This window comes from Gadus chalcogrammus, chromosome 7 (assembly GCF_026213295.1).
Source record: "Gadus chalcogrammus isolate NIFS_2021 chromosome 7, NIFS_Gcha_1.0, whole genome shotgun sequence".
Classification (NCBI taxonomy): Eukaryota; Metazoa; Chordata; class Actinopteri; order Gadiformes; family Gadidae; genus Gadus; species Gadus chalcogrammus.
Genome location: NC_079418.1, coordinates 14,462,824 through 14,486,087, shown reverse-complemented (window position 1 = coordinate 14,486,087; position 23,264 = coordinate 14,462,824). Strand labels below are relative to the sequence as shown.

At 46.1% G+C, this 23,264-nt stretch overlaps 1 pseudogene; it reads right to left on the bottom strand.

Moving 5' to 3' along the window:
* Window positions 1-23,264, bottom strand: part of LOC130385349 (ryanodine receptor 1-like) — a 67,639-nt pseudogene that overhangs the window by 1,503 nt on the left and 42,872 nt on the right.

The window sequence follows — 23,264 nt, the reverse complement described above, 5'->3', positions numbered from 1 at the left end:
GGAGGAACACAGCGGGTCAACAGCGCAAACAGCCCCGGGCATAGCCATGCTAGCTGAAGCTATAATGCGATCGGAGTAGCGACTGTAAAAAGTGGGGACCCACCTGGCCAGTGTGCTCTGTCTCGTCTTTGTTGATGAGGTACATGAGGAAGAACCTGGGGAAATAAAACAAAAAAAAACCCGGCTGTTTATTTCACTACACGTATCTCGCACGTTTTCTAGTTGCCATGGTAACAGCAAAAAATGCACAGACATGTAGTTGGCCAGGTTGTGCTCGTCAAAGGTGTGCGTCTCGAAGCCGTGCGGCGTCGTGTCGAAGTAGTCGCTGCCGATGCCGCAGATGAAGCACTTGGTCTGAAAGGACACAAGGTTTCTTTACTCACAGTATGCAGGCGTACGATATGCAGTAGGAACGTCGCCCACGATTGGCCCTCCAATCGATAGAACGGACCACCCTAAAACGTACCTCCATGTCTTCTTTAACCTGCTCTTGTTGATCCCTGAGTTCTCCAAACGCGTCGATGATCAGACCTGAACACAGAGATTCAAGAAAAGCATAAAACTTTGACTAGTTTTCTTTATGTATGGTGAGTGTGTGGTGATCACAGCGCCCGGGCAGCAGCCCATTAGCGCTGTGGCCTGCTGGTGTGAAGTGACCCAAGTGATTCAACTTCTAATTCTTTTTTTATATCTTTTTTTACGGTCTATGGGCTTGTGTGACTTCATGGTCATTAAAGCGGAGCCGGAGAGGGACGTGGGTCGAAGGGTAGAGGGGACCCGCGGTCCGAGGGGAGCGTGGGTGATCACATGAGGCCTATTGCCCTCCCGGTGGAGGGAGTGGAACCCGCTCAGGGAGGGTCACGGCCCCAGACCTTGGATGATGGCGAGCAGGATGACGATGACGAAGAAGAAGAAGGTGATGTCGAAGACCACCCGGTAAATCTCGTAGTCGTCCCCCGCGGGGTCCTCGATCTCATCCCCGATACCACCGCCCGCTCGCACGCCCACGTACATGTGGAACAGGTAGCACTGGGGGGGGAGAGAGAGAGGGGGGGGGAGAGAGAGAGAGAGAGAGAGAGAGAGAGAGAGAGAGAGAGAGAGAGGGGAGAGAGAGAGAGAGAGAGAAACAGACAGAGAGAGAGAGAGGGAGACAGAGACAGAGAAAGAGAGACAGAGAGACGTGTTATTTCCAACATTCCGCCATTTGTTATGTCTCAACAAGCGTCTGGGACATAGCCAGGGCCATATACCTTATCAAGGGAGAGACTGCTTCTGTTCTCTTGTTATTAACGATTTCCTTATTATGATACTCGCCCCAACCCTTTGGTTCGGTGAGAAGAGGGATCGACAGACAAGGAACACGTCTTGAAACTGCTCCTCAACCGCCTACACTATAGATTATTCAACCTAAGTCTGTACCTCGCCGTATTACATCCTGGAATAAACCATCTATTCAACCCTCTGGTCCAACCATGATTTCCACTTCAAGAATGAATACAACCGAAAATATACAACTTAGAGTCTATACGAACAGTTTAGAAATAAGCTGAAATGTAACATTTGGTTACTACTCAAGGTATTGTAGAATACACCAACTTTCGACAATACCATCGCCACCACACCAGTCTGTCCCCTTCAACGCTCGGCGGGCCGGACGCAGACCGAGCTGCAGTCCTCTTGCTCCGTGCTAACGAGCTATAGGACGACAGCACCGCATCATGTGACGTCATCACGCGACGTCACGGCGCTGCGTTCTCAGACTCACGGTCATCATGTCGTCACACTTCATGTTGGGCTCCTCCCCTTCCTCCCCTTTGTTGTAGAACTTCCTGAAGAAGTTGAAGGCCACCACGGTGTAGAGGTAGACCACCACGGCCAGGAGACCCACCGTCATCATGAGCTGTCAACACACACACACACACACACACACACACACACACACACACACACACACACACACACACACACACACACACACACACACACACACACACACACACACACACACACACACACAAGCGACAACATGATTAGCCACCCCATCACACACACTTGTTATATAATGCTCCCACACTAGTTATAAAAAACATATATTTTTTTCTTTTCTGCTTTATAATGGTATGGTATGGTTTTATATGAGAGAGGGCAGGACATGCAGCAAAGCGGGCTGGAATATAACCTGGGTCCCTGCGATCAGACCAAGCCTTAATGCTATGTGTTATACCCGGTGAGCCACCAGGCACCCCGTAAAAGACAAGGTTAATCTACTAAGCTTGAGCTGTGATTCCTATGGCCTCTCTGCACTCTGTGCAGCTGTTTAAGCTAGGTTGTGCAGCACGTGGCGTTTTGACCCTCAACGCATCGTATGGAGAGTGAGAAACATGCTGGGACGTTTCTGGGATGCGAGTGGATGAAGACCAAGGTGTCTGTGCTGGATGACTGACTGCACCGCCGGGTCCGAGCCCCCCCCCACCTGTTTGCCGTTGTGGGTGACGGAGGAGAGGATGGTGCGCAGTGTCTTGACGCCCATGGCGATGTCCAGCAGGTGGCAGGCGAAGAAGAAGTTGTTGTAGTGTCCCAGCAGGGACATGATGAGGTACCAGCACAGGTACAGGAAGGTCTGCTCACCACAGGGGGGGGACGTCAGAAACAAAGCAGATATTCCCATTCCAAGTCTTTAAATGATAAAGGTATATAGCCTTCATATTATACTTTTTATGATTCATAGTAAGGGAATTTCTGTGCTTACACCATCGGTAAAAATAACCCCAAACTTCCAGATCTGGTACTTTAGGTCGGACTGGGTAGCCCTGAGATGAAAACAAAATACATCATCATGTTTATGGGAATAGGATCATGAGTTGAAGAGTGTTTCACCATTCGTGGAGTTAGTGTGTGTGTGTGTGTGTGTGTGTGTGTGTGTGTGTGTGTGTGTGTGTGTGTGTGTGTGTGTGTGTGTGTGTGTGTGTGTGTGTGTGTGTGTGTGTGTGTGTGTGTGGCCACCAGGTGAACAAAGTGCTGTGACTCTCTTTACTGTGTATTTATGGTAGTGTGAGTGCGTGCGTGGTCCTCAGGTGAACACAGAGTTGTCCCTGTGTGTGTGTGTGTGTGTGTGTGTGTGTGTGTGTGTGTGTGTGTGTGTGTGTGTGTGTGTGTATGTGCATAGTCACCAGGTGAACATGGAGTTGTCCCTGTGTGTGTGTGTGTGTGTGTGTGTGTGTGTGTGTGTGTGTGTGTGTGTGTGTGTGTGTGTGCGTAGTCACCAGGTGAACATGGAGTTGTCGGGCTCCTCAGTCTTCTTCTCGTGCTCCTTGCTGACGTCCAGCGAGGCCAGGTCCACCCCCAGCAGCTCGGCGATGCGCTCCCGGCCGTAGATGTCCCCGTACTTATCCAGGACCTGCGCGGTGCCGGGGAGAACCACAGGTCAGGCTGCACGCCTCAACACAACACCATGAACCATGAAGGAGTGGGACGGCCCAACCAGCTCACCTTTCTCTTGACAAACTTGTCCCAGTAGTTGTTTGGAAAAGAGCTGCAGAAGAAGGAAAAGTCAAGTACAATTATAGAAGAAATGCGCTTTTTTGTTTTGTTTTTAGCTTTTTTGTGATTATGGCAACTCAGAGGTTGATGGCATTCTGTTATTTAACAGCCACTCACTCACTTATTAACTCACTCACTCACTCATTAATTCATTATATTAGCATAATATGTATTTCAAAGTAAACATTACAAGGGTCTTAGTGTTCCATAGTACTTCCAATTTCTAGTAATTACTAGGGGTGTGACGATACACTCAGCTCACGAGACAAGACGAGACACGATATTGGGGTCACGAGAACGAGACGAGATTTTAAGAAAACTACAATGACAAAATATATGACTGGACCAACAGGCTTTTATTTAACCAAGTCGCACATGCATTTTTAAATGTTTTATTATAACTCTGTACATGCATGAAATTGAAACTAAAACTAAAATTTATAAAAGTTAAATTAAAATAAATTTAATTATATAATTCTCTTTTTTCAAGTGCAAACAATATGTGGAAAACCAAATCAAAGTACCCAAATGTACTTTGATTAAATGTATTCGTTTTCGCGGTTATTCAGCCTCTTCTTCTCCTCCGGAAAAACACAACCGCATTGCATTGTGGTATACGGGAGTAACATGTAGGCTACATCGTATGTACACTCAAATTTTGGGTATTTTAAGTGCACTATATAGTGCATGAAATTAACCACTGAGAATTCGAACACCACCACAAAATGGCGAGCACCCTGGTACACTATATAGTACACTATATCCGTGATAGGGAACGATTTCGAACACAGTTTATGGCTGCTTTCGATGATTCCCCTGCTTCCCCTCCTTCGCCTCCTCTAACCCTAACCCTAATATCGTCGAGTTTAATCTCGTCACACCCCTAGTAATTACTAGTATTTACTTAGTACCCATGGAGTATTCATAATTGCGATATCTCAGAATACTCAACGTACATCGTAATATTAATAACAAGTATGAACACTTGTTATACTTATGGGATTCTTCAGTATGGGGTATTTATGCTATATTCCACAGTATTTTCATAATATTTCACCTTGTTCTACTTCACGGTACTCAGTGGGTACAGAGTACTCATTGAGGACCCTCCTGTTCAGTACTCACGGCGTGTTGAGGACCAGGCGGTCCCACTGGCCCTTGATGTCGTCGTCCTCCGGCTGCTCTGTGATGTACATTCCGTCAAATTCCAGCTTCCTGGCCAGCTCCTTCTCCCTCTTGAAGATCACCAGGGGGATCTGAGGAGGAGACACGCCCACCAGGATGTTACACACAAAGGCCGCGGTCACAGGAAATCAGCGGGATGGTAGTCTGACGGGACAAGGAAGATCTGTGTGGGGACTCTCCGTCGACGGTGACTGTGGTCTGAGGACAACAGAGCTGTAACTGTAGTTACATCGCAGGCCACTAGAGGCTGCTGGTGGATACACACATAGTGCAGCTTTAAAGCACCTGGTTGTACCTTGTCTTTATCAGCTTAATATCAGTTTATTATAGCATTATATTTTTATCAGCAGTACCTTGTGTTCTAACAGGTACATATATCAGTAAGTATGATCAGTTGTTCAGGCTAATGTCCGTTTTATTTGACATGATGAGTACATTCCTCTCCGTACCTTGAGGCAGTTGTAGCCGATGATGCAAATGAAGGAGATGACGGTGTGCAGCACAGAGAGGAAGGACATGGTGGGCTGCATGTACCCGGTGCTCTCCTCCAGGAAGAAGTACACCGGCCCCGGCTCCTCCTCCTCCTCCTCCTCCGCTCCCTCGCCCATCCCGGACCCCTCCGCCTCCTCCCCGGAACCTTCAAACAGCCCGGAACCCTCCAACATGGCACTGCCCTCGAACATTCCGGAAGCTTCCATCTCCTCCTCGGCGCCGAGAGGGCCGTCGGACACCTGTTGACGGGTTCAACACGGTTACAGTCTGGGTACGGACCTGGGAGGGGGACTGAAATGGATCAACTGAAATTTTTTGGAGATTGCGATGTATTTCCAAAACATTTTAAGATGCTTAATGCACACCTTGAGAACCCTTAATTACTTATTCAGAAGTAAAAGGCGGATACGGAAATCAGGGAGAAAATGTGAGAGTTTGGTGTGTTTTAGGGCATGGTAAGGATCTGGCGAAAAGCAATGCATCATGGGAAAAGTCTCTAGAAAGTCCATCTTTGACCAACCGTTGACGTCCACCACAACAACATTTTCATTTTCAAGTTCACTTCATTTCAAATAAGATGTAATTAACAGTTTGGGGCTTCAAGTATTAAGATATTAAAGTATTGAATATGAAGTAATGATGAATCATGCATGAAGCATGAAGCCATTATTTGAGAACCAGCGTGAACACTGTTCAACACTAGGCACAGTTAAACCATTAAAACGTGTTTCCCTTACTTTGTAGAACAGCAGAATGAAGTTCAGCGCGAAGGCCAGGAACAACGCCAGGAAGCGCAGGTTGTAGAAGTTCCTGGAGAGGTAATTCTACAAACAGAATCAGAACGCACAAAGTAGTTCAGATGACTGTGACACGTGTGCGGTGGAACTAGGTGTGCATGGCACCGAGAGCCCAGACGCATCACCATGAACTTGTTCCTCTGGTTGTCCAGCTCCGTCCAGATCTGGAAGCCGCCCTCTCTCCTGGGCTTCTCCTTCTTGGCCACCGCCTTCTTCGGTCGCGGGCGTTTCTCCTCCTCTTTGGGTTCTGCCTTCTCTCCATTTTCAACACTAACAGTGAACAAAAATCATAGGATCACACCTTGATTAACTGAGAGAATCATGGATTGGCTTCAGCTGGGCGGTTTGTTGACAACATCGTCTAAGTTCTGAGGATGAATATTGTGGATGGAAGTCGTACTCTGCTTTCTCGGGCTCCGGGACGGGTGCTGGGGGCTCGGGGAGAACCGGTCCGGCGTCAGCCTCCGCTGGGGCCTGCAGGCACCAGAGGACATGGGGAACATGAGTGGATGGATTCATAGAACTGGATAGGGAAAGCCCCAGTTTGAATGATTCTTTACAACGCAGGGTTAAAGCCAAGCTGGGGTTATTTGTGCGTCATCTCAACTACGTCCAAACCTTTCAGTTATTATTATAATTTTTTTTGGGATAAATAGTTATACTTTTAACATTCGACTAACTATCTCGAGTATTCTAAACAGTTCACAAGAATTGACAAAAAATCCTCTTCTGTCCCAGTGGTGTCCCCCCCCCCCCCCTCACCTTCTTCCTCCTGGTGATGGGGGTCCCCTCCGGTGTGGGCGGATCCACGGCCGCCTCCACCCCCATGTCGCCCAGCCCACCCGGGGCGTCCGCGCCCGCCACCCTGCCCCCCTCCATGTCCCCCGAGTCGTCCTCCTCCTCGTCCCCGGTGCCCGCGTCCCCCGTGTCCGTCAGCCCGCCCGCGTCCTGCACCTCCCCGCCCCCCGGCTCCCCGGGCAGGTCGGCGTGCACGTCGTCCTGGGTGGGGTCCGGCATGCTGGCCAGGATCTCCGTCACGGTGATGTTCTTGGCGCCCTCCACCAGGCCGCCGCCGAACAGCGCGTGCCAGATGAGCATGAAGAAGCCCTTGCACACGCTGTAGATGAAGTGCAGGATGCTGACCAGGACGGTCCAGAAGAACACGGTCAGGGCCACCACGATCTCCTTCACCGTCATCCTCCGCACGCGGCGGTACTGCCGCCGCAGGTTGCGGAAGGTGAAGATGGCCAGGAAGCCCAGCACGCTGTTGATGAAGTCGCCGAAGGCCGAGCTCGACTCGGGCGGCTCCTCCTCTCCGGTGAGCTCCTCGTCGCCCCCTCCGCTGCCCCCTTCCCCGGCCGCCGCCGCCCCGTCCCCGGCCCCCTCGGGGACCTCGTCGTCGTCGTCCTCCCCCTTCTCCTCCTCCTCCTGCTCCGAGATCTGCGAGGCGATGTTCATCTCAAAGATGGTGTCCTCGCAGAAGTTCACAAACATCTCCATCTTCTCCGACTCACCGCCCTCGTTCACCACGTCGAAGATGAACTGCCGCTTGGACTCCCGGACCTGCGGCATCTCCCACTGCTTGCGGTTCACCTCGCTGATCTCGAAGTAGATGCGCTCGATCTTGCGGCTGGCGCCCATGATCTCGATGCGGCCCAGGAAGGGCCGGAAGTAGTTGAGGACGCTCTCGGCCTGCCCCAGGAAGTTCTTGAGCCGCGCGTCGTGCGGCACGTGCTCCGACAGGTTGGTGAGCAGCACGGCGATGTTGAAGCCGATGTCCTTGGCGGGCTCCTGGAAGCGGTTGGCGAACTCGTCGTAGTTGATCATGTCGTTCTCGTCGGCCTCCGAGCAGGACAGCAGGAACTGGATCTCGGAGGGCGCGTACTGCTTCTGGCTGTCCATGGACTTCTGGAAGTCCTTCTTGGAGATGAGGCCGCGCGGGTCGGTGACGTAGTCGCGGAAGGCGTCCGATGCCACGATGTCCTTCAGCTTGAGGAACATGTCGAAGAACTTGAGGATGATCTCCACGTTGCTGGAGGACTCCACCAGCATGTCCACCATCTGGCGGGCAATCATGCCATTCACGATGTTTCCTTGGCAAACATCGGAAAGCACAATTAGCACAACCGGGAGGATGTTTTAACCAAATCCAAAATTTTTGCAGCCGTGGAATGGTGCCGTACCTTCTAACAAGGAAAGCAGCATGACGACCATATCTTTCTGAAGATCCAGGAGCTCCTTCAGTAAGCCGATCTGACTGGAGTCCTATTACGGTAAAGAAACATACCTCTATACCACCATAATATGAAAGGTACCATCTCTTAGACGTTATGGATTAGTGATGCATGGATTACTCATGTGATGTTAAACAAGAATAGAAAGATAAGATACAAGGGCATCATACCGAAAGTCATAATTCAAGAAATGATGTACTGCACTAAATAAACATGCCTTCTAGTTAAAGATCTTACCAATGTCTTTCTATAGCTAAATATTGTGTTTCTGTGAGGGACCTAGACTAATTATTAATACTTTGGTGCACTGAAACGGATTGTTGTAAAGAAGTAAGAATTTCAGAACATCAAGTCAAATATTTCACAAAAGGACAAAAAGTAATGTATAATGTATGTATAACTCTTCAAGTAAATTGTGCTGTACAATTACTATACCTGAGAACAAGCTTCATATAAACTTATTGGGAACTACATGATCACTGTTCACAGCACTTTAAATCCAAACTCAACAAGCCGGAAACAAGCATTGATGAGGCTGTATTTGTTCTTTGATCTGCTTCAGGTCAGCTGCTCTACCCAGCGACTCTTGTCCCTTTAGTGTGTGTAGTGCTGGTCAGGGTCGGAGGTGGAGGTGAAGCCAGGGGCAGCTCAATGCATGCGTAAGATGCCACACACCAGTTTATCATAGACTAACACAGGCGGACAGACGGGCAGACAGACAGGCAGACAGACACCTAGGAGCCTACCTAACCCTCAGGAATAACTAATAGTCTTGGTGGTATGAGGACAGATTTCGCATGTTTAATAGTATACTATTATGTATAATTTCTAGTCTAGTTAGTCTAGTCTAGTCAAATCAACCATTCTCAAAAAGGGCACCGATGATTGAATGATGCTATACATATGCTGCTATGTGTTATTTTAAAATGTGTGTAAACCACACAAAACGACTTACTACTTAACGCTATATTCAAGATTTCATGGTTGGATCACGAGACTACGATTCAAGCACTCAGTCTTAGCACTCAGTCTTAGTTAGTTCAACACATAAAACACAAATGTGTTGTCTACTACAAGGTCACACTTTGAGCCTCTACTTCACTACCTCACCGTAGAGTTAGCGAGACAGAAGCATTGGACTACTACCTAACAGAAGAATTAGCGGGAAAGCAACACAGTACACATGAAAAGCATCAGTCCGCAGGCCAACTCTAACCGCAAGACAGCAAACTCCAGGTTGTTAAATGTTAAATGTGTGCGTGAACGGGGATGTGAGTGTGTATTTCAATGTGGGAGACGGGAGGCAGGTTAATGTCAAACAGCAGACGTTAATAGGATATTCGTTTCTTCAGAGAGCCTTTAAAATGACCTGCGTTACAGCAAAAGCAGAGAACAGTAAGGGTTTGATCATATGTAGAAGGGTCAATGATTGACTATAGAGGGGTTCAATTCTAGAAGGCAAGGGCTGATTGGTTGGTAAGAGTTTAGCAGTGCTTCATAAATAATATCACTATTATTGCTTCATTTGTATGTATTGAATAATAACAATTTACGTTTTGAAAAACTAGAAACAAGGAGGTTGTTATATCCGATCTCTCCCCATATTCTTTTTGGTAAAATATCGATCTGTATCTGCAATAAACTCCCAATAAGTACCCAATAAGGGAATTTAATCATAGTGCTAAGGCAGGTGATTCTAAAGACTGACTGTTAAAAGAAGGCAAGGGTTGAATAAAGTACAAACCAGTAATCACAATACCACGTCAATAGATAAATGAATAAAATGAATACATACTTTACCCTGCATTGACCATGTGAAAAACAGTTTGAATAATCAATATACCATGGAATTGACGACAAGTAATACAAAATTAAAAGATTACATTGCAAAGCAGTTAAGTCTAAATCAGGTATCTCTACTTTAGCCTTTTACAGAACACAATCAAATACTCATTTACAAGTATGCAAGTATGAAGTATTCAATGTTATCTATAACAATACAACAAGATATTTGGAGAGCTGAAAAGGTTGAAATTTAACATTTTTTCTTAGACTCTATACTGATGAATACAAATGCTACTAACCACCAGGCTGTTTGTATCTAAATATGCATTTGTCTTTTCTTGCAGATGTACTATGTTCTGTGAAGATGTTCAATGCGGATAAAGACTGTCCTCATCCCAGCGAGATGTTACCACTTCAAAGGGAATGCTTAGAAAAGTCATATTCAAGCAGTTTTTAATTAATCTTATTGGCCTACAAGTCTCTATGCCACCATGCCACTAAACATACCAAGCTGGTAGCACAAGCCACTTAGTATACACCAAGTATTACAATGCTCTCTAGTGGATGCACAAAATATTCCATAGAGCAAAAAGGTAACACCATTTCCCCGGGAAGTACTTTGACTATTTATAACATTTCAGCCAGAAGAACACGAATGATGGATTAAACATGGATTAAACACTTATTTATCAAAATCAAAATTGGCCAGGCCAGAATAATAAGTCAAAATATTTCCGAAGAAAAGTGTGCATCTTGTTCTATAAATTAACTTCACTTGCAGGCAGAATATTTTTGTGCATATTTTGTGTACGGCCACCAGCGAGTTGAGAGTGTTTAGCAATGAAACGCTATCATAACACTGGTGTCGTTATTTTAACACACCACAACCTCTTTAGTGGGTGTGGTTTTGTATGCTCTATGAATCTCTATGTCGTATGCAAGGAAGAGTCTTTGGAATTTGTTAATTAACATTCGGGAGTTCAGCCTTCATGGTGAACTGTACAATACATATTTGCATATAACTTTCCCTTCAAATGTGCTTAATTTAGCGCACTTAAATGAAATAATATTGGGCACATGCGCAACAATTACCGGCTCACCATTGCATATGGTCATTACTACTGCAAAAATTACCACTATTGCCCCTATAAAAAGAAAATCCATCCATCCAAAGTACGCATACACCATGCCTCGGATGAACTATTGTTCCCCAGTGCATTAACTGCAGGAAGGAAGCGCAATTACTTGAGAACATAGAATAAGCATTTGTATACCTGTGCCTATTAAGCTATGTGTTGATAATAAACGTGGTACAATGTAGAGTAGCAAAGTGTTTGTGTGCATCCCTATGGTATCCTGGATCCTCAAAGCGGGGGTAAGAGGGTGGATGACAGGTGCGTACCTGCGCCAACTTCATCATCATGTGGGCAAAGACGTGCAGGAAGCCCACCACGGCGTCCCAGAGCCGGCTGTGTGCCAGGGACTGCTGGTTCCCCGTGCACGGACCCTACCAGACCAGCGACAACACTCAGTTAGCTCCTCGGGGACCATTGAGGAGGGCCAGAGAAAAGGCTTTTGAGTGAAAAAGTCACAGACGGTATACAGAATCACACCGGACACTTTAAGACAATGATGTAGGAGAGAATAATGTTTACTTCTACTATAATGATAACGTTCACCTTATGAATTTACATATACATCCTACTGCTTATATTATGTACACACATATTTTTGCATTTTCTGGCATTATATTTAGCACCAAAGTAAGTTAGCTATTGTCCAGTATTTTGTGCTACATTCTGGGGTACCTGGATGTACTCAGTGAGACTGTTGAAGATCTGCTTGGCCACTATCATGGCTTTGGAGAAGTTCTTCTTGCCCGGCTCATCGATGATCTCCTTGCCAGAGTAGTACCAATAGAAGTCGCTGATGGACTCCTTCACACAGAACAGAAAAACGACCACGAACACTGATTTTACACTGCTCATTGGATAATTCGAAAATTGGAAACATGGAAATTAAGAAAAAAGGATGAAGGGAGTTTCAAAGTAAGAGCCCCCTGACCGACCTGTAAGCGCAGCAGATAATCCACGGTGCAGATGATGACGTTGATGGTGGTGGTGCTTCCTGTCTGCGTACGCAAGTAGTTCTGGAAATCTGCAACCGAGTAGAGATTCAGTTGCGCAAAATCAAAACTGTGTTTTACTCTTTCAGATTCAGGTGGTACTTGTCTTCTTCTAATCCTTTCATTCTCACCGTTATTGTGTCCTTCACACAGCAGCTGCAGGAAGCGGAAGAGATCACATGTGAACTCATCGTCCGCCATGACTTTCTCACCTAAATAAAGAAAGCCTGTTTTATTTCAGATTACAAAATAAAAGTACTGCGTAAACATTCATATTTTTTAGTGTAAGGATATCTACAAAATACAGAATGGTCCGGAATTCCTAAAGTCAGAACTGAACTTGCAACCTGTATTGTTTGTTGCCATGACTACCGACTGTTGCCACGGTTAGTGACTGTTGGGTCGACGACCTACCGTTGACTCACATGCACAAGATGCAACAAGAAAAAACACCAAAAATAAGCGGTAAATACAGCATAGCAAACAGGCGGACATAGGACATTAAGATTTCACTGTTCTACTGCACATTCATAGGATGATTAGGATGGGATACTCCAGCTGCCTTATCAAGAGCAAGTGTAGATAGATAAAGAAGCAGCCTGAGCAGAGCAGAGCTACAGTGGGGCCAAGACAGAGAGCCAAGGAGCGCCAGAGATAGAGCGAGAGAGAGCTAGAGACATATATATATAGAGAGATAGAGAGACATATAGAGATAGAGAGAAATATATATAGATATAGCGAGAGAGAGAGAGAGAGAGAGAGAGAGAGAGAGAGAGAGAGAGAGAGAGAGAGAGAGAGAGAGAGAGAGAGAGAGAGAGAGAGAGAGATAGACATATTTAGAGAGAGAGAGGGACAGAGACACAGACAGAGCCACCGACAGGGACACAGACACAGATGGAGAGAGAGATGGTTTACCCTGTTCTCTCTTCTCTGGGGCCATGAGAGGAAGGGAGGGGGGGGAGAGAGAGGATGAGTGTGGTGACTTGAGAAGAGGACTTGGAGATGGGAGGGCCAAGGTTTGTTCATTCAGTCATTCATTTACTCATGATTTCATTTATTGATCTATGAATTCATTCCCTGTATCACCCATACAATGTTTAACATGAAAAACATGGTTGGAACGTAGAAGTTTGATCAAACAATGGAGAAATTGGACAATTATTTTGATTCACTCAAGAGTTCATCAAAATAATAATCATCATTATTTTGGTAAAAATGGGTTAATGAAATACACTCAAAAAGCCTATTCTGCCTATGATCTTGTATGCTGTATGATGTGAATCAGAATATGATGTTCTGTACTCTATGCTGACCTCTGAGGTGTATTTGAATCTCCTTGGATCGTGTGTTTGCCTAGTTTTTCTTGACATACAGCATAACAAAACAACAACAAAATACACCAAATCATTCCTATTTTGTTTGTGGGAAGGTCATCTGATAACCAGGAGGGCAGGGATGTGGGCATTCAGGTCACACACTACTCATATCCATTGTGTGTGTTTGAATCCTTACTCGTTCCTTCCTCTGAGACCATGCCCAGTCCCTCGGCCTTGTTCTGCCTCTCAAAGGCGTTCAGATCCAGGACACTGAAACACACCGCACCAAACACAGTATAAACATGTTCCCCAGCCAGCACACAATGCCTGGTCTGAACAGACCACAACTAGCAAAAAAAAATTACATACCAACCGACACTATCTTTTCTTTTGTTTTCTGTTGTCTTTTCTGTAGACCATTTCATATAGACTAATGTAAACTTCAAACTGACCTGCACGTTTGCATCAGTGCCTGGACGCTCAGGAAGAATCCTACATCCTTTTTATCCCTCAAATACTCCAGCATTTTCTGCCAAAAGGGAAACAAAAAACCCGTCATGATGTGTCACAGTCTTGAATGACTTGAGTGACTGAATGTGATGTCATCCTATGGTTTGTTTGGATGATGTCATGTACCTGCTGGACCTCACAGTTGCCTCCGTTGAGGATTGAGATGCCCAGCTTTAGGGTCGAGGACACCATAGGGCCTGTTTCACCTGTGGGACAGGGGCACAGGAAGTGATGTCGTTACACATTGTTAGATTAACCGCATTGCATGGGGGTGTTAGCCACTGTGGCTAATCATGGCTAATCAAGTAGCACTCTATTTGCCACTAGTGCTAATCAAACAGCAGTAGCTGCTATTGCTAATCAAGTGGCACTCTATTTGCAACTAGTGGTAATCAAACAGCACTTTAATAGCCGCTATGGCTAATCAAGTAGCACTTCATTAGCAACTATGGATAATCAAGGTGAATTCTACTAGGTGATATACTGGTAACAATCATACTCTGATTCTGGTTGATAATATCCACTATACACTCAGACGTCAAGGGCCTTGCCAAAGGGAATTTCAACCAGAAACCTAACCGACAACCTCCCACAAGGCAGACGTACATGCACACTCCGATGGCATGTTGACACCACCACACATTCAGTACAGTGAAATTCTTATGACAAGCGAGGGTCATCTACGTCGAACAGAAAGACACCAGCCGGGACGATAAAGAAAAGAGCAAGAGTAGCAAAGTGAGTCATGGTGTAGATGTAATAGGTTAGGGTCTTGCTCAAGGAGCTGGTGCTTGAACCAGCAACCCTCTGGTCTACTGTGTGAGGCAGGAGGAGGAGCTACCTTTGCAGGCGCTGATCATCTGCAGGACCATCTCGGCAGCGCCGCGGTTGTGGAGGCGAGACTGTTGGTACAGCAGTCTCTGCTTCTCCATTTCCTTTTCCTGTGGGGGACGCACACGCCGTGAGCCACTCCTTGTGTTTTAAATGGCTGTCGTACCCGTAGAATCAGAATGGATGGGATGGACCCTCTGTTTTATTATAGAAATAGACTGGGTCATTGGGTTCACTGTGGATGACAGACATTTTATTTTCGGGATTTTAATAGAAGAGTTAAAACAAAGGGTCAACTAGTTTATAGGTTTTTAGGGCTGAAGGTTTTGGACAATTGTTTTTTGGGTAAGAAAGAGTCCGAAATTCGGGAGGCGCGGGATTACATGGGATATTCTTTACATTTAAGCTTTTAATATTAATCCAATAGGGTTAATTGAACTTTGAGGTCTTTCCTATCCATTCCCATTCTGTGAGACCAACCCTGCACTCACACCTCATTCACTCTCACTCTCACACACGGTTTTAAAAAGACTCACTTACCTGCTCCCACTGCTTTCCACACCACATACTAATCACTTACTAATCACGTATGATGTAACCTAAACATTAGATCCACTACATATTAGTTATATGTACAGTATATCTCATACATACATTCTCTCACACCAGTTGATGCGTTACATGACGGATTTTTTCTACTGTTTTCACGCTTGCCAATTAGAGCAAGAGTAAGACTACAGCCAACAGCCTGGAGGTCTTGCAGTATCGTACTGGCTCACCTACATGTCTTCATCTCACACCTTCTCTATTCATGCTGTCTCCTGTATACATTGCAATGACAATTCTTTAGCTCACTGGCCTTACTGGTATTATAATATACCAGCAAACAGTATATTCCGACATATTGTAAATACATATACACATGTGGTCTCTAAAGACAACATAAAAAGCAATGAATATCCCGAGAGAATGGATATTCCATTTTTTAACCAAAAACAGTACAGGCCAATATAAATCCTTCCCCCCCCACCTCCCCATACCACCCCAAGCCACTTCCCCCCCCCCACGAAGCCCCTCCCCCACCCTCGTAGCCCCTCCTCCCACCCTCATAGCCCCTCCCCCCACCCGCATGGCCCCCTCCCCCCACCCACATGGCCCCTCCCCCCACCCGCGTATGCCTAGCCGTTCTCTACCCGCTATGTGTGGTGACAGAGGACCTCATTCTGGGAGTACAGCTCATTCATTAAAAAGCACTGTACCTGACTGGTTCTTTACTACGCCTTGATCATTCAAGAGTGTGCCAAATGTGAGTGTCGATTGATCAATTTCCAATGCGGAATTTAAGTGTGTGTAGAATTGTTTGGGTGCATTTCAATGCGGTGTGTGTGCTGTGTGTCGGACACTGGCTTTCACTGTAGTCTGTCAGTAATCTAAGTGAGTCAGGAAAGAACCATCGGTTAGTAGCATTCCCTTAATGGAAAACCAAGGGTTATGAGGTGGTCACATGTTACGGTGAGACAGAGACACGGAGAGAGACAGGGAAAGAATGGAACAGAGATACACAGACCGACACAGAGAGGAGAACTGTGGATGGGTCAGTAGGTCAGTGGTGTGAGTGGGCACACAGTGGGTCAATTTGTCAGAGATTTAGAGCAAAGAAATGTTTTTTTTTTTTTTAAATCATATTTCACTGATAAGTATGCAGCCTGATTTCTGTTCACATTTTCATTTGTTTATACAATATTTGCTTTACTCGAGTATCGTCAGAGAGAATGAGTCACGGTCAAGGGATGGTTTCAAATCTTCAGCCATGGAAATGCACACGTGAAGAAGATCATGTCAAGCACTCGATGGTGTCGCAGTGGACGTTCTTACGCTGCGCTTTCAAACTTACTTTAGCTGCAAACTCACGTGAAGTTTACACTATTGAATCACTTCATAAGAACGACTCGTTATGAAAATGTTCGTTTGGAGTACATTTGCTAATGCGCTTACTCAATCAAGACATAAGTCTTATAAAATGTAACTTTTTATCTTCTCTGTAAATATCAATCGTGCGGCAAATATATTAGTTTCAGGATTAAAAAAATGTCCACTTCAAAATATAAGCCAGAAACTCCTTGGATTAGGACACATAGGCCAGTGGCACAGCAATTATCACTCACACACACACACGTGTCTGCACACAGAGAGACAGAGGGGACGGACAAGCGACGGAGACGGACACAGGGATGGAGCGAGAGAGAGAGAGAGAGAGCGGAGGGGTGGATGTGGGGTAATGTTCCGTGATGAGGTCACTCGATGCGTCGAGAGCTACCGCTCCTTGTGTTCCCGATCCCAAGCCCCTGGCCGCCCATTACCAGCTCTGACTGTCGCACCTCAAAGGACATCTCATCCTGCCCCACATCCTCCTCCTCCTCCTCCTCGTCCTCCTCCTCTAGGTGGCAGCTCTGGAGGAAACACACACGGGGGCAACGGGGGGTCAGGAAGGCTGTGCTGGCTGAGGCGGGTCCAGGTATGAGTGGGACTGTCTCCGGCTGTGGTCCGACCAAACATTTACAATTTGGCGAGTCCAGCAGCATGCAAATACACGGGGCGGGAAGACGCTGCGCCGGAACCATGGACACTGTCTACACTTTAAGAATCTGGCAGTTAGCCTACTGCAAATTATAATTCTGCAGCAAAAAAAAACATGTAGGGCTTACCTTTGCCATGATATCGGCATATGCCATATAGAGGTGATCTGTATCAAGTTTACTGTAATGAAGAGAAGAGAACAGACACATATGATCATTCTAGGTTGGGGTAGGGGCCTGTTGTGTCACATGAGCCAGTGGGGTCTTGTGACACGATCAATTGTGACACAAAAACATGTTCTCCAAATACAGCAAACAGTGTTTCAACCTTTGTATGTTTTGTACCAAGTAGGGATTATGCCTTATGGGAATATGTAATGTGTACATGTCTCTGTGAGGTTGTGGTCACGGGAGACCGACCGAATTTCCCTGGGAGATGAATAAAGTGTATTGTCACTTGATAGTACCCATTGGACGAATGATTGAAATCAAATTCCAGGTAGGGTTCATCGAGCTCACTGGTTGTGGGTGTCAACCAGTGATGTTCAGGAGCAACCTAACCTCTTTTCTGTCAGAGCGGTTCGACTAAAATGCAGAATGAGCTGATGAAGCGGATCCGGCTTGGCCTCTTTCTCCTCTTCCTCTTCTCCTTCCTCCTGCTCCATGGCTTTCTGAGGGACGCACAGAGGAGGAGGAGGAGGAGTGTGAGTGACAGCAGAGGACATAAGACCAAGAGATGACACTTTCGGGTTCTACTCACAGAAAGATCATCAATCATGCGGTCTTCAAAGGAGTATCCCTCCGTATGGATCCAGTTCCTCTTGTAGCCTTCCAGGAACATGTTGGAAGCTCTGTGCCTGGGGTCGCATAGGGGGCATCAATAGTCATCTACATATGGCAATGCTTGATGCTCCTGTAACGACACTTAATGCTTGTATGTATAACGTAAACAACTACGATGGAACAGAATAGTGCGGGATAGGGGCAGGGTAGTTTAGTAGTGGCTAGGGTGGCTGACTCCTCTGCAAAAAGGTACTGGGTTCGATCCCTGGTCTCCACAGCCTCAGATCCCCTTGATCCATGTACCTGACTTAACTCCTGGTTCAAAGTCAGTGCGGCCTAAGTACCCCTTCATTGAAGCCATTAAACCTGAAATGTCTTCCTTTGAACTAACTGAGGGACATTCTCTGTGGGGGCGCATACTACCCCTGGCTCAGACTTTTTGAAGGTTAGAAGACGTAAACCATGTACACATACGTCATAAAACAGTCTTAAGCAAAGGGAAAGGTCGAGAAAGCATTGCTGTGTCTGAAATCGCGTACTTACGTAAGGGCACTTACATTGAGTGCACTTCATCATCCCTACAGTACCCTTAATTATAGGCGCAGTGTTCTCATTACTACATTGCACTGTCAAAACAGCCTTCGCACACCTACCGGAAATGAGTTTGCACTTTGACGGTCCTTCAACGGTGCTATTTTTTTTTCTGGTCATGATCATTTCCATAATTCGCCCATCATTTTAATAGCTATCAATTTCAATAACCATCACTCAATTTCTATCGATTTTATCTATATTTATTTTAGCGCTGTATAGTACTAAACAATTCAAAAACATTTGAAGTTCCCGCCCCCTCCGCTACGTAGACAAGATGGCGGCCGTTGAGGGTGGAATGTGTCCATCGGTCCACACTCAAGTTTTAGATTGTTTTGAGTTTGCCACCGAGGTACTTCCAGTGCACTGCGTTTTGGCACACTCTCCGTTTTTGCGCAAAGTGCACACAAAAAAGTAAGTGCAAGTGTAGAAGTGCGCGATTTCAGACACAGCACATGATATTACCCCTTTAATGTCTAGGTAGTGTTGAATGTGGTAGGGCCCACCTTGGGAGGTTGTACAGGGGGGTCATCCTGAAGCAGGCCACCACAGCCCGGCGCCGCTGCTTGGACAGCAGCTTGTGCCACACCATGTTCTTGGACTTTAGCGGGTGCTCCGTCTGTGTAGGGAAAGGCGTTACAGCCGATGACATGAGGATGAAGACCTATTTCCTGAAACAGCTTGAAATCATAAAAGCTGTGTCTCAGACAGCGATGTTATGACAGCACTTTGACGTGAAACCGTTTGACAGCGCTTTTTGTGCCTTGATGGAGGATAGTGAAGACAGTAAGGAAAGTGGAAAAGAGAGACTAGTTTTACTGAATGGTCAGATGTGTTTTCTTTGGTGTGTGTTTGTGTGTGTGTGTGTGTGTGTGTGTGTGTGTGTGTGTGTGACTGTGCGTGTGACTGTGCGTCTGTCTGTGCGTCTGTCTGTCTGTCTGTCTGTCTGTCTGTCTGTCTGTCTGTCTGTCTGTCTGTCTGTCTGTCTGTCTGTCTGTCTGTCTGTCTGTCTGTCTGTCTGTCTGTCTGTCTGTCTGTCTGTCTGTCTGTCTGTCTGTCTGTCTGTCTGTCTGTCTGTCTGTCTGTCTGTCTGTCTGTCTGTCTGTCTGTCTGTCTGTCTGTCTGTCTGTCTGTCTGTCTGTCTGTCTGTCTGTGTATGTGTGTGAGTGGCCGCTCACCAGCTCCAGATGGTAGAGGACAGCAGAGACCTCCTGCACCCTCTTCACCACCTTGTCGGGGGCGTCAGCGTCCTCTGCCTTCCCCGCCATCTCCTTGTACAGCGTCATCTGCCAGCGCATGGACGGGTTGTCCACCTAGCCGGTCAAACACAAGCCGTGAACATAACGTATAGGCTAGAGTATAAACAAAGGCATGTTAGCAACTCTAAAGTAATGGTAACCATGACACCATGACATGTCACTTATGACCTGACAATTTCACTGAAGGATTGGGATTTATGTATATAGATGGCCATCTGAAGTGCCACCATTATGATGTAATATTATTTATTGTTAACTGTTGTCAGCTGAGAACTGACAAACAAACACACAAAGCAAGTGACAACATTATTCAGTTTCAGGTTTTCTTAGGAAAGATCAACTGGTTTGTCTTTCAGCACTGCTTAGTCGGTTGTAAAATGTCGTTTGAGATGCGATGGTTTCATGGATTTATTTCTAAGAACATCACCACATACCACCTGTGCTTGGTTCAATGTCGTCCACTTCAGTTTTGTACAATTCTGCTCTAAATATTCTCCTCCTGTCCGCACTTCTCCTCCAAACTGTTCCCCTTTGGAGCCACGATCACTTTGTTTCTGAACCATTCGTAATTTTAGCATTTATATCTTGCTGTCAGTTTGGTGTGGATGTTTCACATAGAACCCGACCACCAAACAGGCTGATATTGAAACAAAAATATTACAGGAAGGGCAAAACACAATTTTAATGATCTCATGGTTAATGTATTTGCATTCGTACTAGTATTTTCATATTAATATTATTTCAAACAAATTATACTTATTATAATTTATTTTTTGGGAGGTTCTTCTGCGTACCACTATACAGTGTCATTCATGTACCAACAGTGGTACGCAAACCACTTTTTGAGAACCAATGTTTTACCTCATGGCGTTCCGACCACAGAATACCTTGATCCAACCGGACTCACCTTCCCCTGGAAGTGCAGGTTGTTGAGCAGAAACTCTCGGACCTCCTCATCCGTGTCTCTCTGTGGGAGGAACGCATCCCAGTTAGCCCTGGCCCGCTCACCAGTCACCAGTCACATGACACCATCATACCCTCCCACCAACAGACACCGTTATCGACGTGGCACACAATGTCACCACTTCCCCCCCCCCCCCTCCCCAACAGGACCCCGAGTTTACAGAAATCCCCCACAGGGAGGGCGAGAGCGGAATAGAGACACTGGGTCGACCAGTTAAGAGGACTCAGAGAGCAGTACCAGAGAGTATCGTATCTTGGCCATGTTGATGAGCTCCTGGTCGGCCGGGGAGCACATGTTCAGGCCGATGGGCAGCATCTTCTTCAGCGCCGCCACGATCAGAGACGTCTGCACCGAGTAGCGGTCCCCCCGCTTCTTCTTCTTGGTACGCTCCGCGTCCGATCCCCCTCCCTGAGCAGCGGGGGAAATCGCGGTAGGAACCGGCAGGGTGTTTACGGTTTGGAGTCAACGGGGGAAATGGGGGAGAATGCACGAGGAAAGATTGACAGAAATGGATATATTTGGTGGATGTTGTTGCCGTGGTAAACACATGTATTTGCATTGAACCCGCAGCAGCCCTGATTCAATGCCAGGCACAGTCGCTTTGATAGATAGATAGATAGATAGATAGGTTGATAGTCCCCCCCCACACCCTCATTCAAGTACAACTACCTGTCCAACAAGGCGACGTCAAGCAACATCTACAAGAGTCTATATTCACACAAAGTATCATTGGATAAGGGAATCCATGAAAAATACCTGTCCGTCTGACTGCTGTATAAGAAATAGAGGGGGCAAAAGAAATGAGGTGGATGAAACACCATGTGACAAAGTGTGTCAACATGCTACACAAAGATCATGGATCATGGAAACACAAAGATCACAGATTCTTTAAATATGTCTGATGTTGTTCTTTATACACAACTCAATGACCTGGCTAAGGAATAGCTTGTTTTTCTGTTGTAATTCTCGCTGCATTTGAAGGAAAATGTCGCTGGAACTAGCTGTCACCGTTCACCCCACGTATCATACACAAATGTGATCCTTGTCTGAGCTCTAGATGGTGAGACGGTGCCGTGGACATGTGAGGGAGATATGAGGTGTGAAATGTCTGGCTATGGGTGGGGTGAGCGGGAGTGATGTTGTGGACAGATGATTGACAGCTGTAGGGGAGGAAACAATTCAATTTCAGTGATACCGCATGCTAGGCAGCATTCCATCCAACGGACAATCCACTCTGCATTCTCTACACAACGGAGGAGACACCTGAACACAGGACGGGTTACATGGAACGATTAGGAAGGCTACGTGCTGTTCTGTGGTAGAGCGACATGCAGATGGAGTCAACACGCACACAAAGGTTTTAGAGTTTAGAACCACACAAATGGAGAGCTATTTGAGGATTAGCAAAACTTCAGAAAACTGCAAAAGGAAACTCGCTTTTTGTACGCCCTCCTTGGCCTCAGGGATTAGATGTGGAAGCTTGGAGCCAATGCATCAAAATTATTTGTTATTTAGATGAATTTAGATGAAGATTAGCTATAGCATATGCCCTGTGGAAGATATATAAGATATGTTGATGACATAGTTGATTAAATAACGGTCATAATTAAATAATAACTCAATAAAGTTAATGTGACCTTAGCAAATCTGATCTTAACTGTAATACAACAGCTCTTTTGAATGGTGTGACTACACACATTTTCTGCCAGCCTCTGACAGTTTCGAAAAAGATTAAGGATGATGCCACTGTGATGAGAGCAAAAAGCAGAGGTAAGTTGAGCCGCTTCTCTGATTGGTTAAGTCCAGGGACACACGTGCTAATGAGGGTTTGATTAGAGAATGAGGTGAAGCGGGAGCTGTGGTTCGGGTTGGACCAGCGGTCGTGGGTTAGCGGGCGGGGACCAAGGAATGTGATGACTACAGAAGATGGCCGTGAAGATGGAATTGTAAAACAAAAGCGAAGTTGATGGAGGGGTGGGCGGAGTTGATCCCCTACTTGCATTCGTTGCAAATGCATTACAAATACCAATGCTACAGAACCACAAACATCAAATAACCCAACTCCAAAGAAAACAAAAAATTAAGAAATCAATGAAAAAGAAAGGTCAAAAGGAAAAGCCGTTGGAACTTCAGACTCTAACCCAGCTAGGATGGACTAAGAGCAAACTGACAGGTAGATGGCGCCCCGCCCCCTGGCCTGGCTCCTGTTTGGGGGGGGGGGGGGGGGGAGCAAGGCGCCATGGGCCCGCCCTCTACATCAGAGTTCTTTCATCAAG